The sequence below is a fragment of the Hirundo rustica genome, chromosome 11, assembly GCF_015227805.2.
Source record: "Hirundo rustica isolate bHirRus1 chromosome 11, bHirRus1.pri.v3, whole genome shotgun sequence".
Taxonomy (NCBI): Eukaryota; Metazoa; Chordata; class Aves; order Passeriformes; family Hirundinidae; genus Hirundo; species Hirundo rustica.
The window spans coordinates 3,613,639-3,629,184 of record NC_053460.1 but is presented as its reverse complement, the minus strand read 5'-3'; positions in this window follow the sequence as shown (position 1 = coordinate 3,629,184).

Here is a 15,546-nt window from a genome sequence, read left to right as displayed (position 1 = left end):
CCGTGTAATAAAATACTTATCTAGAATTTATTTCTAGAACTCTCATTCCCCCTGTCCTGCCCATGACAAAGCTGCTTCACACCGCCTCCAAATGCTTTGCAAATCATCACTGGAAACAAAAGGATGACTGGATACAGTTTGTGCTCTGATTTAGGTATTTAGTACCTAATTACTCACTAAAAAACCCACTGAACTGAATGAGGTGAGCAGTTCAGGGTAGAGCTTGATAGAACACGAGCTGCAGCATCGAAGTTCTCAGGAAATGAAGGCAGAAGGATAAAGCAGCTGCTTCAGACTAAGCAGGAATATTTAACTATATTAAATTCCATAACAGAGTCTTGTTTTCATCTTCCTCTTTGCCAGGGTTTGAAAGTCAGGGTTTGAAAGCCATCTTGTGCAAGAAGCCATCTTGTGCTGGCTAATCCAGATTGCTTGTCAAGCAGTGGGAGTTTGGAGAAAGTGCCTCCAGATAATCCAGCATCACCCAGGCCACAGCTCATACACTAAAACCGAGGTGAGGAGCTTTCCAAATGAATAAATGCAGTTTCTTACTCTCAAGGATTTGCCTTCTAAACCCTTGGTCCAAAACAGGAGTGCTTAGGAGTGATTCTGTCATGAATTCTGTGAAGGTAAAGCCCAGAGCAGGATCAAGGAGAAAGTGTAGGCAGAAGGGTTTAGGTTTAAGCAATGACTTATTGGAAGATCTGGGGAGGGAACACAATGCCCTGGGAGTGCCACATGCACGGCGTGTTAAGAGGGATTTTCAACATTGCTCCTCCTGCTAAAGACTTCAAACATCTGTGATGAGAAGCGCCCCGAAATCCCAGAGTGTGGATGAAATCCTGCCCTCAGCAGAAGGGAGCTTTGCATTTGCCCTCAGCTGCTGGAGGATTGCGGGCTGGCTGCTTAGAGCAGAGAAATCCGCCTTCAGAAGTCACTTCCAATCCCTTTGTCGGACCTTTTGAGCTTTTAAAAACCTGCATTAGAAAGCTTTTGAAGTGCAGTTGAGGAATTAATTTGACTGCGGCTGACTTCAGCGAATCAATCAAATCAAGACCATCCCTTTCGGAGCAGCCAGCCTCTCCTTCCGTGAGATCTGGGAACAAAAAACTTTTCAGGATGGCCACGGGCCAGCTGCAGCCACCCTGGATTTGACAGGTGTGAGTGAAAGTACCCAGAGAGGTCCATTATTTGACCTACAGGGAAATTATCGTGTCACTCAACAGACAATAATACCTATTTCAACAAATACATATATATAGATATATATTTATGTGCATATACACATATGCATGCAGGTGCTGTCCTATCCAGCAATTCTTTAATATTAAATACCTCTACCTGGAAACACTGGTAGTAAAGAAGCCGGAAAAAGGGCAAGAAAAATCTCCTTATATTCCCAGATGTCATTCTAACGACGACTGATATATTGCAATTGTATGCACTTTTTAACTGCGAGTAAAACAGCCATTACACTTGTTACATTTTATGGGCAGTGTTATTGGAGAGAAAACGGCTTTGACAATATATATTTGAGAAATTGTTGCTCTTATTCACAATTCATGAATGCAGCCTTCCTGCAGTATATCAAAGCTACAGCCAGGCTTCCATCACGGTGCATTTTGGGCAACAGCTCAGCTGTTAGGCCGTGGTTTTATGGAACAGAAAACCAAAATATGCCCCTCGGGGGTGGGGGCAGGCTGTCTGGCTGGTGGCAAAAAGGAGGGATTGAGTTAAAGCTTTTATTAAAGCTGAAGTTTTTCCTGAAGCCCTGAGATTTAGGGATTTCACCACTGGCCTGAGCACAGCCATGAGGAAAGCCCAAAATCCAGAGAGTGGGAATGAACTAACTGCAAAGGAGGAAAATTGTAACTGCCTGATCTCCATTTTGTGCAGCTGATATTGCTCTTTCCTTGATCAAAAACAACAACAGCAATAACAACAACCCAACAAAAAAAACCCTTAAAATTCACAGGTATTTAGCAGAGATCAATAACCAGGGCATACAGAACAAAAGCAATATGGGAACGCAACTAACTTAAAATACAAAAAACCCTTCTGCAGGTGGGCTTATTAGACAATCATTAATTGCGTGACTCTGTTTTTTAAATGCAAAATTAAGGCTGAGAAGTAGAAAACTCCAAAAGAGCAGTGGACCTGGACAGCTCCAGTGTCCACCCAAAGTGTATCTCTGCATATTTTACAAATATACAGAGGATGCACGCGGGGGGTTTGGAAGAAACAATTCCAGTATTAATGCTCACTACCTCAGTAAATATAAATCTAGGATAGCTGTAAGTGTCAGCACACGACAGAGGAGCTGCAGCTTTGAGCAGGTTTGAGCAGAGGTGCTGCCCTCAGCTGCAGGGGAGAGGGATGCCCAGAGCTGTGACCTTGGTTTAGATAAACCTCTACCATCACTTGCAACTGCTCAGAAAGCTCACTGGAATATTCCAGATCTATCCAAAGGGATGCCCAGAGCTGTGACCTTGGTTTAAATAAACCTCTACCGTCCCTTGCAACTGCTCAGAAAGCTCACTGGAATATTCCAGATCTATCCAAAGCGTATTCCTCACACATACCAAAGGCTTCATTCCATCCTGCTGGCCATGGGGTGTGTTCATGACAAAAGCACTGCCAGGGGAGGCTGCAGGAGAAATTAAGATAAATGGGATTGAGAGTGACAGGTCCCACAAACCTCTAGGTGCACACAGGCAAAGGTGCACACACCATCACTAGCAGCCGAAAGAAAGCAAAATTAATCCTGGCTGGCCTAAATCAGTGTCAGTAACTCTTTAAAAACAACAAGGGGGCGGGGGGGGGGGGGAAGTTTCAAAATATGTGTTCCATAAACAAAACACACAAGTGGAGGCTGCAGCTGCAGTATTGATCCCAGTTGTGAGCTGAGAAGTGGAGAACTGCAGAGCTGGCACTCACAGCCATCTGAACTGACAATAAATCCAAGCTTTGCCATACCCAAATTACCATCCTGCTCCTCTCCAGTTGCAGGGAAGTCATTCATTAGGCTGGCTTCCTTACTCAGGAGGTAAAGGTAGAATAATTCCACAGTTCCCTCCGGCCAGCTCCTTATTTACAGCTTGTGTGGGACCTTCTGCAAACTGATGGGTAAAAATCATCTCTCAGCAAATGCCATGCAGGGAGGTCAAGCAGAGCCAAAGAAAGAGAAAGGTACAACTGTTGATGAATTTGTGGTGCAGCTGATTTCTGGTCTTGAAAAAAAAAAAAATGAGTGCTGCCAAGCTGTGTGGGGAGTGCTTTTGGAATGTGCAATAAATCTGAGTTTGTTTTGCACTGCAGTCAGGAAAAGTCATTCAAATGTGGCACCCAGGGAACACAGTTCCAGGTATTTTCCTGTGTGTTTTCTAGCATGGTTTCCTACAGGGGGGTATGGAGCAAGGGTTGTAAATTCACCTGGGAGAGGGGCAAATGTAAAACAGATCCTCTGGAGATCCCTGAGAACAGCTGATGCACGGTGGGACAGTGACAAAGTGTCAACCTTTTTTTGGCCAGGAGGACATTTTTACTTTAATTTCTACATTAAATACTTATTTATTCCTCCTCTGCTGATTTACTGCAGTCAAAGACATCTCAGGTTGCTCAGGTTGTGCATTCATCATTTGCCACCTCTCTCTGAAACCATTCTTGGATGCAGGAGGTGCTGGGTGTTGGACACATTTTGAAGTTTTGAAAGCAAACAAATCAACTTTTAATGGGTAGCTTTAAAATCTGACTCGAAGCAAAGCAAAGTTTTGCAGCTTTTCACGGCAGAATTTGTTTTGATGCAGTTTAATTTTTGACACCTTCCTGCTGCACCAGCAGAACACCTACAGGGAAGTGGGCAGGTGGAGGAACCAAACCTGGGAAAACACCAGATTTTGGAACCATTCAGGAGTTAGATTTGTAAATTTTGGCACAGCTGATGCCTCCCACAGAGACATTTATTTCCATTCTGTCAACATTTCCATTGAATCCCACTAAAACTTCACCTATCCTTCATGGGGGAGAGGTGGGTTTTTAAAACAGCCACCCCCAAACCAAATTAGGTCTCTCTAATCAGATATCAGACCAAACTCAGGTACAAGTCCAGCTGACGGGAAAAATCAGCCCCAGAACTTTCTGACATAACGCTGCAGGGAAGGAAATATTCACTTTCTTGGAGGTAAACCCAAACATTACCAGAAAATCCATCAGCTTGCCTTGGTCTGACTCTGATGTATAGAAAGGAAATTCAGGCCTCAGAGAAAGACTTAGGCTGCATTTTGATGTTCTGTGGGATTAAGAAGTCATTTTATAGTGCAGAAATTTTATAATCATCACAGCCAATATAAACAGCTCTCTAATGGAAAAAATTTGCACACAAAGTCTACGTGCAAGATCAAAAAGGGTTCCAGGGTTGGGTTTGGGGTTTTTATAATTATCATTATATTTTTTATATGTCGCTTTTCCATTCCTCTCTCTACCACTCCTTGTTCCTCTTTATTAATGCCAAAATCATCTTTTTAAATGCATTTCTCTGAGGCTTCAGACCACTTTGAGAGAGAGAAAGTGAAGGGGGAAAACAGCATCTCGTGGGGTCGAATGCCAAGATGGGGAGCAGAAGGACCAGCAGCACATAAAATTCTATAGAATTCACTTTACAGAAGCTGGAAAGAAAGTAAGAAAAATATTAGGCTACATTTATAATTTTAATAGGGATCAGCTGTGTGAGACTCCACGAGCTGTTTTACAAACCTGCTGGGACAGAAGGCCTTAAAAAAGCCAAAAAAGTGCTTTTAACTAATTCTGTTCAACAGGTTATCAAAAAATATCATGGGGCTACAGCAAAGCCAGCTGTAACCCCCATAAATCTTCTGTCAAGCCCAATGACTTCGTGTCAAGTTTTATTTGATAAATGTACAGAGTAAATAAGGTGTGTGCTTTGCCAAGGCATGCCAGGAACCCACAGGTACAGCATGGAAATGCTGGAAATCAGCCTGGGCAGAGCAGGTTTCTGCCTAGCTGGCTTGTAGGAAGTGCAGAGTTCTTCACAGGAACACAGGGGGGGGAAAGAAGGTCAATTTGAGAGAAAAGAAAAGAAAAGAAAAGAAAAGAAAAGAAAAGAAAAGAAAAGAAAAGAAAAGAAAAGAAAAGAAAAGAAAAGAAAAGAAAAGAAAAGAAAAGAAAAGAAAAGAAAAGAAAAGAAAAGAAAAGAAAAGAAAAGAAAAGAAAAAAGAAGCTGCAACATTTAAAAAGAAAACATTGTGTTGTACTGAGGTCCTACACCAAATCCTTACCAGCCATTAATCAACTTTTATAAAAGCCTGAATTAAGCCATGTGAAAATCTCACCGAGGAAGCTCTCACCCAACAGCCTGCGTCCTTGATGGAAGGCATAATTTAATTTCCCTGCAGGACATACACACTTCATCATCACCAAATATGTTGTGTTTCTTTCAAAAAATCCATACACTATCCCAGAAGATTTTGATCTTGTCAGAGCTTGGGCCAAGCTCAGGAAATCACAAGGGCCAAACCTCCCCTGGTGCTAAACTGGAACTGATTCCAGGTTTTTTCGGCAACAAATGTAAAAACAAACCAAGCCACCAAACTGTCACTGCCCCAGTCAAACTTTCTGGCTTCACTCCACCTTTTCCTGATAGAAATATTCAAAACCACAACTAATAAAGATAACCAGCTTCAGCAGGGTGCTGGGGGAGCTTTGGCTCCAGATCCTCATCCAGCACGAGCAGAGCTCCAGCGAGCAGTGGAGGGGAATCCATCCATGGCACTTCCCAAACCCTGCCCTGGAATTTGCTCTGGGACACCAGGGCAGCTCTGACTCCACCTGCTCAATCACTCAGTGATGGGAAATCAAAAGAATAAAGCTTCCAGGAAAAGAAAGCAAATAAAAAATAGGGCTTAACATTCAAATATACATCCTGGGAGAGCTGTGAGAAATTTCACTTCTCCCAAGTTTCCAAGGAAAGAGGAAGTTTGACTTTCTAATACTTGTTCAGGCATACCAAGAGGCATAAGCACTAATGGAAAACAAATACAGATAAATACTGCTGTAGACCATTAATAGAATAACGAGATGCCATTAATATGTAAAAAGAATTTAAGGAGCTAATGTAATTTGAGAATGATTGACATGTGGAAGATAAACACCCATATAGTATTTGCTCATTTCATTAAACTGTTTAGAAAAAAAATCTGAAATATTTAATCCAAATTTTCGGTCTCTAGTTCATGAATTACCATAAGTGACTTAATTTTCCCTGCTCTCAAGGAAAAAAAAAAAAAAAAAAAAAATCCTTGCAGACAGGTAAAAGACTAAAGCTGTATTTTGCCCCTCACTCCCAAATTTCTGTTCCTGGTGATCAAATATAGACTGGGAATATGTAAAAGTTATGAGTTCACATCCTACCTCTAACAGAGAGATGGGAAGTAAATCCGTACCCCAACCTGCTCCATCAGCCAAGACCTCCAGCAGCAGAACCACTGTCCACCAGAACACATTCCTTGAATTCACGTCCCTGATCCAGGTGTTTTCCCTCAGGGAAAAAAAACACTTTTTAGGAGGCCTTAATTAAGGTCTACAGAATGTGCTGAAAACCCTTCTCAAAGTACGGAATCCACGAGCCAGACGAACGGTTGTTGTGGGTAGCAATCCATGTGGAAAAAGACTGTTTTAGACAAAATAATTCTCTTATTTTCCTCAAGGGGAGGCCTGTATTTGTTTTCTCTATACATATGAAACAGCTAAATGGAAAACATTTATGAAGAGAACCATCCTGACGGAAAAAGAGTGAGCTCAGGAAGGCAGCTGGAGTGTAACTAATATCAACAGATAAAAACGTGGAGGGAACCAGTTATCCAAGGCACACACACTCATGGAATTAGCATTCCCTTCCCCACAAGAGCAGAATTCAGCAGTTTTGCCCCATTAAGTTGTGCCTTGCTGAACACACCCAGGAGAGCTGGAGCGTTGGCTCAGTGCTGGCCCGGGGATCTCGCTGTGCTTTAGGGGCTGCAGCACAGAACAAACCATCCTGGGCTGCCTGCAGGAAAGTGGAGCTTTTTCCTGAAATTAGACATCCCATTCCTGCCCACCTCGCTGGGCTCCCAGCTGGTGCCAGGCAGCGCATCTGCTTCCATGGCTCCACCTGAGCTGGGCTCTGCAGCTGATGGGCCCATTCAATCTGCCGCTAGCTGCATTTAATCCGATGTTATTTCAGGCAATAAAGGGCCTGGGGAAAGTTTTAAAAGTTTTCCTAGCTGCAAAAACTCTTTAAAGAGACCTGTTCCATCTTCAAACCTATTGGGACCTGAAATGCACGACCTGAAAAGCAAGCTTGCATGGACATCAGCTACAATAAATGTTTGCTCCTGGAAAACTCCTTTGAATTTATTACAGATCTTGCCCATTAATATTGAATTGCCAAGGGAATTTGTTCACTGTTTGCTCAGCTCCTTTAGGGTTCTGTGCTCTGTAACTGAGTGGCACAACTGGACTCCAGAGCCAAAGAAACTGGGAGAAAAATGCCTTTTCTGGGGCAGTTCTGGAGCAGGCAGTGGATGCACCTGACAGAGGAATCTCACCTGGGCAGCTCCAACCAAAACTGCTCCCCTCTCTGCCCCTCTCTGCCCCTCTCTGCCCTTTTGCTGGCACCAGCACTCACAAAGCCGCCAGCACAGAGCAGGGTTGGATTCCATCCAATAAATGGATAAACACCCAATAATGGGCAGAGGAGCTGCCCCAGGAGCTCCTGTCAGAGCTGTCCTTTAGTGCCAAGTTTTAGCGTGGCCTGTGCCTGGATGGATGGATGGGTAAATGAATAAATATCTGTTTGCCCTTCCCCAAACCTGTGCCGCTGCAGCAGAGCTCCCCTTTTGCTCTGATTTCCTCTCTGCAACATCCAGAATGTCTGTGTCCCTTGGGAACCCACTGGTGCCTCAGCAGAACAGCTCAGATCCTCAGGAGAAGATCCCTGAGCTCTCAGGACAGATTTCCTTTTGATTTTCACCCTCTCTGGGAGGATGGTGAGGGAAGCATTCAAGTAAATAACTCAGCCATGATAGGGGGTGGAAGGAATGACATTTCTGCCTTCTCTTCACAGCCACTTGTCAATGTTCAGAGAATTGGAAAGCTCCAAGTAATAGTGGCTCAGTGTCCCTGCAAGACAGAACTCGCTCTGACTGGCTCACTGTCAGTTTGTAACCTGGAGCAGGAAGTCTTTTAAATCCTCTGTAATTTTTGAACCGCAAGGGATTTGGGGATCTTATCAGGGAAGAAATAATATTGTTAAGGTTTCTTTCTGTCGAGTGTTTCAGGCTCCCTAATAAACCTGTGAGCTCCCTGAGTTGGATTTGTCTAATTCTTTAATATCTCAAAAGTTTCAGGACTGAAGGTGAAAAGTTTGTGTGCTGCCAGCACAAGATTCCCCGGGGTCACAGCTGGATGGACAGCTATGCACAAACCCTGTGACATGAATTAGTTGGCTTTATTAAAGGGTAACAACACTGCTCAGCCAGAATATCTAAGAAGGAAACTGTTGTGAAAATATTTCTATTCCAAGTGGTGTAATTTTTAATTGGTATCAATAATTCCAGTACACCAAAAATCATCCTGCTTTTCCTCACCGTCCTACAATGACACATGTCTTTTGGAAGTTGATTATTATGTCAGAGAGGAGCGATGCAGAAAGCCCAAAGGGTGTTTTTTGGGGACACACTTTAGTGGTTCAGCCAGCACTTTGTCCACCCTGTTCTCTGCTTCCTGGGCTCTCCAGACCCAAGGAATGAGTGCAGATTTGGGAAGGTTGCCAGCCCCAGGTGACACACAGCTGATCCATTTTTTACAATTCAGGACACTGCTGTCTTCTCTGTGCTGTGGCCATTTTTTGATTCATATTTCTGTGAGAAGCAATTGGTTCTCTGCCTATTTCTAAACCTTGCTGCCCTGTCATTCTGATAAGGGCCTGTCCCACTGAAATCCCAGCTCCAAGAAAGGCTGTGGTTCAAAGCTCAGAGCTGGGAATTCTCTCCACCTTGGCCCTGTGCTGAGTCAACGCCTGCTCACCTCTGTAACCCACTGTACCTGCAGGAACCCTGCTCAGACTGTGCACAGCAAATGTGAACATTTCTGGTCTAAAGAGGTTCTCACACAACAGCCTGATCTTCTGTTCGAATCCATCCCGTGGCAGAGCTCCCTCACCCAGCCACGCCCGTGCAGCACACACTGAGCACAGTTCCCTGGGTACAACCGCATCAAATCAGAATTTCAGCTGGAAATCCAGCCCAGACGAGCTGCAGTGCTGCTGCAAGGCATGCAAGGGAGATTAGTGGCTGGGAAATGCTAAATACTATTTTTGCAGGGCGTCTTTAGTGTTGCTACCTCAACAGAAAGGATTGCTGCCCGCTAATTTGGAGTCTTTTACCACCTCAGCACTTGGGGGATAATAACCTGTGCTGCTGCCATAACCATCCTGCTACAGCTGCAAAAGAGATTTTCCTGGAGCTCATCAGCTCAAATAAACATCCACATTTGTGTAGCCTGAGAAGTTTTCTTGGTTTAGGGCAAATTTGGGAGGAAATCACAGAAATGCAGCGTTCGAAACAACCCTGACCTCAGGAATCAAACCAGCGGCCTCAGAAATGGGTGAGAATGAAATGCCAAGCACGGCATCTCTGACAGGAAAAAGGTTATTATTAAATGTTTTCTTATATATTTTTATATACACACATATATATATTTAATCTAGGAATGTGCTCAAAGTATTAATCAAAGCCAACTTCTGGCTCCTCTCCCAGCCCTGCTCTCTGCAGTGATTTTATTCTGGGTCCACGTGCAGGAAAAAAAAAACAAAACCCACGAAAAGTCTTGGCATTTGAAAGGCTGATAAGTTTAATTTGTAATTTTGTCTGATAAACACTTCAAAACTTGGAGGGAAAAAAACATCTAGCTCAACAAACAATATGGTTTAAGGTGCTGTAAGCTGTGCCATGGAAATCCAGCTCTCTGGGGATGGTATTTTGAGGAAATTCGGGAGTGACTCAGTGGCACTGGGAAGATTCCAACCCCTGTTAATCAGCCTGGGAGCCAATTTTCAGAGTAAGGACCTGCTCAAATTATCCTCCTATCCTGGAATCCTCGGGTTTCTTCTGGTTCCCGCTTTATTCAAAGGAGGAGGCGGGGAAAGGGCTGAGCCGTCTCTTAAAAAGCAGCTCCCAACAAGTGGGTGGTGTTAAATGCTGTAATAAATTGGGGCTGATTTGATTTGATCTGACTTCCACGATATCTGAGGGAAATGAAAATAAAGTCTGCAGGAAATGTGTCAATTTTTCACACGAATCAAACTAGAGTGATTGTTTCTGTAACAGTAATAGAGTTTGCCATAAACATTTCTACGGGGAAAGCGTTATTGTACTCTGATCGCTGCAGCAAATGGCATCAGGAAATATTCACATGGCAGGAGAAAATGATTTTGTGAAGGCGTGGAGGGAGTGGTCTGTGTGTGAACATGAAGCTGTGTGCAGACATATTTCTAGTTGAAACACAAAAATCAAGCAAACAAGGGGAACCCCCCAAAAATGGTAACAAAAGAAGTCAATTTCTTCGTGGAATGAGAAGGGAAATAAAGAAGCAAAGGAAAAGTGAAGGAAAAAAAAAAAGTTAACAAAATCCAGTCTTTAAGGTCTTCTCTTTTTGTGTGTCATTGTGGAGAATAAAGAGAGCATTTCACTTCAGCCATTTCCCTGGTTTGTTCTGCATGTCTGTATAATGTGAAACCTAGTGAAACACATTAAAAAGAGAAGAAAAAACCAAAATTGTCCGGACTGTAGTTATGGCATAATTCTGTCAGCCTTCTGATTTTCCAGGAGCAAAAGCTGGCAAACACTTTTCCATTGCACATTCCACACGGATTAACAAAGCCTTCCGTTCTGCACAGTACTCTTTGCTTGGTTTAGAAATAAGCAGAAAACCAATTGTTTCTCACAGAAATATGAATTTAAAAATGGCCACAGCACAGAGAAGACAGCAGCATTCTGAATGGAAAAAATGGATCAGCTGTGCGTCACAGGGGGCTGGCAGCCCTCAGAAACTTGCACTCATTTTTTGGGTTTGGAGAGCCCAGGAAGCAGAGAACAGGGTGCACAAAGTGGTGGCTGAACCACTAAAGTGTGTCCCCAAAAAAAACCCATTGGGCTTTCTGCATCGCTCCTCCCTGACATAATAATGAACTTCATAAAGAAATGTTTCAGTGTAGGACGGTGAGGAAAAGCAGGATGATTTTGTGGTGTGCTGGAATTATTGAAACCAATTAAAAATTATGCCACTTTATCACACAGCCCTCGAGGAAACACCCAACCAAAGACAAAATACAGAAATAACAAGGAACAGCATCTGTTGGATGTCTTTTTGTTCCTCTGATGTGTCAAAAGGTACAGGACACCTCGAGAAAACCAGGAACGATTTCCCCAATCAAGCACAAATCTGTCTGTCAATATGGAAAAAAAAAAGTGCAACACAATTCTAATTGAATGGCAATAAAATATGACTTTAATGTGCTGAAGCACTTTGGAGTGACAGCTGTTTATTATCCAGCCTGGACTGCAAGCACTACAGAACACAAAATTAATGGGTTATTTCCTTTCTTCTTAAGAAATATTTAGGGACTCCCAGCCTTTCATGCATCAATCATGGGGACACACGTTGTTTATTGGCCCGTTGCTGCATTTTCCTGTGGCTGAAAAGATTATATTTATCAGATTAAATCCTTTACTCTCACAGTGTGTCCATGATTTTTTTCTTTTGCTAAGGGGATCAACAAGTGATTTTAAAGTGTAACTTATTATTCTCCTTATTATCATCATCCCGTTGTTGGCCAGTTTAGCCATGGAGAAAAGCACAATTCCCAGCTGGAAGAGGCCTTTTGGTATTTTTTGCTCCTTGAAGACTTGTGTACGTGCTCAAGTCAGTAAAACAATCATCAGTGCTGTTCCAGTGGGCAGCTCAGCAGGGCTCAGCCGTGCTGAGACACACAATTATCCTTGAGAACAGCAACAACAACCTCCAGTGGTGCGTGGGGAGGGTTAGGGTGGATCTTAGGGAAAATTTCTTCACCCAGAGGGCTGTCAAGCCTTGGAATTGGGAGCCCAGGGAGAATGGAGTCGCCATTCCTGGAGGGGTTTTAAATCCATGTGGATGCGGCACTTGGGGCTTCCTGGGTTTCGCCACATCGCTCTGCCAAATTCTTCTTATGTTCCCTTTTTTAAAATTCAGTTATCTCTCCCTTTCCCCAGATTTCCTTATTAATAACATCACATCATGATTCCATTCATCTCCCCCCTCTCAAAAATTTACCTCCACAGACATCAGTTTGATTTTTGGAGCCATCCCCGTGACAGCGTTTCAAGCTGAAAAAGTCACTTTTTATTTTCTGAGGTAAAAAAGGGTCGCTGTTATGCTGAGACAGAAAATTCATAGAAAAAGAAACAAGAAGAGCCTGTCACCTCATTTATCTTCAAAGCAATCAATTCCACTGTATCAATATTTCTTTAAAAATAAAAAGCTTTTCCAAATTATGACCTTCTGCTGTCTCACTGCTATTTCATGGCTGCTTTGTAGCCTTGAGAAGAAAAAAGACAAAAAACCCCAGCTCATTAAAGACAAATCGGTAGAGCCTCAGTTCCTGCAGCACAGTCACTTGCTCCAGCTCTTATTGTGACTAATAATCACATTATTGTGACTAATAATCACATTATTGTGAATGAAGAGGGGCAAGAGATGGGTGGTGAGCAAGGCAAAGAAAACTGGGCATAGAAATAAACATCCATCGCTATCAGGGGATGCCAAAAAAATTACAAAATGATATCAAATGAGGGACAGAATTTGTTTGAAAGGCTGCTGTTAATTCCTTTTCAGTTCAGATGGACAAATATTGGTTAAAACCTGTGGCTAACACAGTTACAGAGGTAACTCCAGCAGCAGCTGCTCTTGTGGAGCACCCAGTGAGTTCCAAATAAAGACTCATCCAAACAAAATGGAAATCACCGGAGGTATTTCATGGATTTGAGCTGGGTCTGGATCATGACCTATAAGAAAATATTCTAAATAATTCTAAAAGTGGAAGGAAGGGAGAAGCAGAGAGGCTCTTGTCTGCCCTTGCTCATTTTGTGGCTCTCGTATTTGAACCTCTGTGAACAAATTCTGGGGTCTCAAGCAGTGACAAAAATAAAGAACATTTTCCCTCGTAAGTCTAGATTGGTCCTTCCTTCTTGCTGCAGGAAATTAATTTGGTTTGTTTGTTGCCTGCACATTTTGAACAGTGTTAGATAAAAACACAGCAGGCTTTTCAGGGAACCTGGAATTGCTACACCGCCTGTTAGAAAAGTTACACACTTCTGTGGCAATGAATGCGCTTAATATTGAATATGTATCTGTTTCAAACCTCCCTCTCAGCTCTGATTTCTCCAGAAAGTCCTCAATGTGTTTCTGGCAATAACAACAAAGAAATTACTGCACTGATTTACTTCTCGGACTCCTGGCTGCAGTATAATGCAAGAAACAGCTTTCATGCTGTGCTGTTTTAGAGTTTCCCGTATCAACTGCCTGCAAACATCTCTAAGCTTTCTCCATCAGAGTTTTGATGTCTTGAATAAAAGCCTCCCTCAGAAACCTCAGGGAGAAATCAAGGAGGACTTCTGGAAATCAAGATATTTTGTTTATCTTTGACTTTTCAGTCTAATTCCTCAGGTGAGCAGCAGGAAGCAGAGTGGACCTGCCCTGGCCCTGCCCAGAGCCAGCAGGACAATGCCACTGTCAGTGTGCCAGTCCCTGCTGGGAATGTTGATTTCCTCATGGAAATACCCAAATCCCAAATGCTGCCAGAGTCAGAGGGGCGGTGTCAAACCCTTGCTCCAAATCCTATTGGCCTTATTACTTGATTTTAACTTGAAGGATGTGAGAAGAAACCTAAATAAAAGGATTCTGTGTTGAGACAGTGACTGTTCGAACAGAGAGGACGTGAAATTGCTTGGACAATTTTCTTAACTCTTAGGTCTTTGCCTCTGCTCAGTGAACTTTACTCTTGTGATTCAAAGTGTCATTAGACTGCCATTATCATTACAGCTGAATACTTCTTCATAATTGAAGAATGATTTAGGAACTAAGTAGCTTGACATGGTGGCATATTTTATCCTAACAACTTCCAAAAATGCAAATGTACTCCACATACTCCTTTTCCAAGAAACTAAGCAAAAAAATGATAGCAAAAATATTTAAAGAGAAATTAATCCACTGGAAAAAGCATTAAAATACGCTGAAAGTAAATGTAATTGTTTTTAAACCCAATGTTTTCGTAAGATAAATTCAGCATTGGACAGGCTCTTTAAAAATCAATTTGCACTCGCTTCCTCTATAAAGATTTATCCCAGAGAAAAAAAAAAAATCCATTAGTATTAAAGTGCTTAAAAACTTGGCAGACTATCTCCAAAGGCATCAATTTCTACTGCTAATTAACACTAATTATTCACTCAGCAGTTGTAAGTTGCATTTAGTCCCTGAGGGTAGATGAGAGATTTGTCTCTCTCCATTCCGTGTGTTTGTTCCAAGAGAGTTTCACATTCAGGCATCACAGTGGTGCGGACTTGGAGATCTGCACAACTTTCCTCTTCTGCTGCCAGGAGTGGAGCGAGGTTTTCTGGTGTAAAACAGAGAGTCCGTGTTGTCCCTCGGTGTCCTGAACATTGCATGAAGGGTTTGTCTCTCCTGTTTCTCTGTGGAACAGACTCGACCTCACACATTCTCTCAGTCTCCATGTGGGTTTAATTTGGCATTTTCTGATTGCTCAGGCTTGAAGGTCCAACCTGGCTTTTAAGAACTCTGCAAAACTCTGAGGTTATTGCTCATGACCACAGTTACCAGAGAGCCCTTCCCTTCCCTTCCCTTCCCTTCCCTTCCCTTCCCTTCCCTTCCTTCCCTTCCCTTCCCTTCCCTTCCCTTCCCTTCCCTTCCCTTCCCTTCCCTTCCCTTCCCTTCCCTTCCCTTCCCTTCCCTTCCCTTCCCTTCCCTTCCCTTCCCTTCCCTTCCCTTCCCTTCCCTTCCCTTCCCTTCCCTTCCCTTCCCTTCCCTTCCCTTTCCTTGGATCCCATCCCATCCATCTCAACCTCATGCCACCCCCATCCCATCCCATCCCATCCCATCCCATCCCATCCCATCCCATCCCAACTGGATTTTCTCCCGTACCGTTCCCCCCTGTCCCTCGCAGCTCCCTCCTCCAAGCCCCCTTGACATCACCCCAGTGTGAGCCAGGACAAAAAGCGGAAAAGAAAAACCATTTCAGGGAATTGAGTTCCTGGTGATGTTTATTTAGAAGCAGCAAATCATCTCATGCCCATAACGTTACCCCAGACTGATCAAATGAGTGTTCCCTAGTCTAAAAGTTTGTCTTTCTGATGCCAAATTAAACTGAAATGAATATTTCATTCTTTCCTCTCCTCCAAAAAAATATGGTGAGAATAAGTGACCCCCTGTATTCTGGTA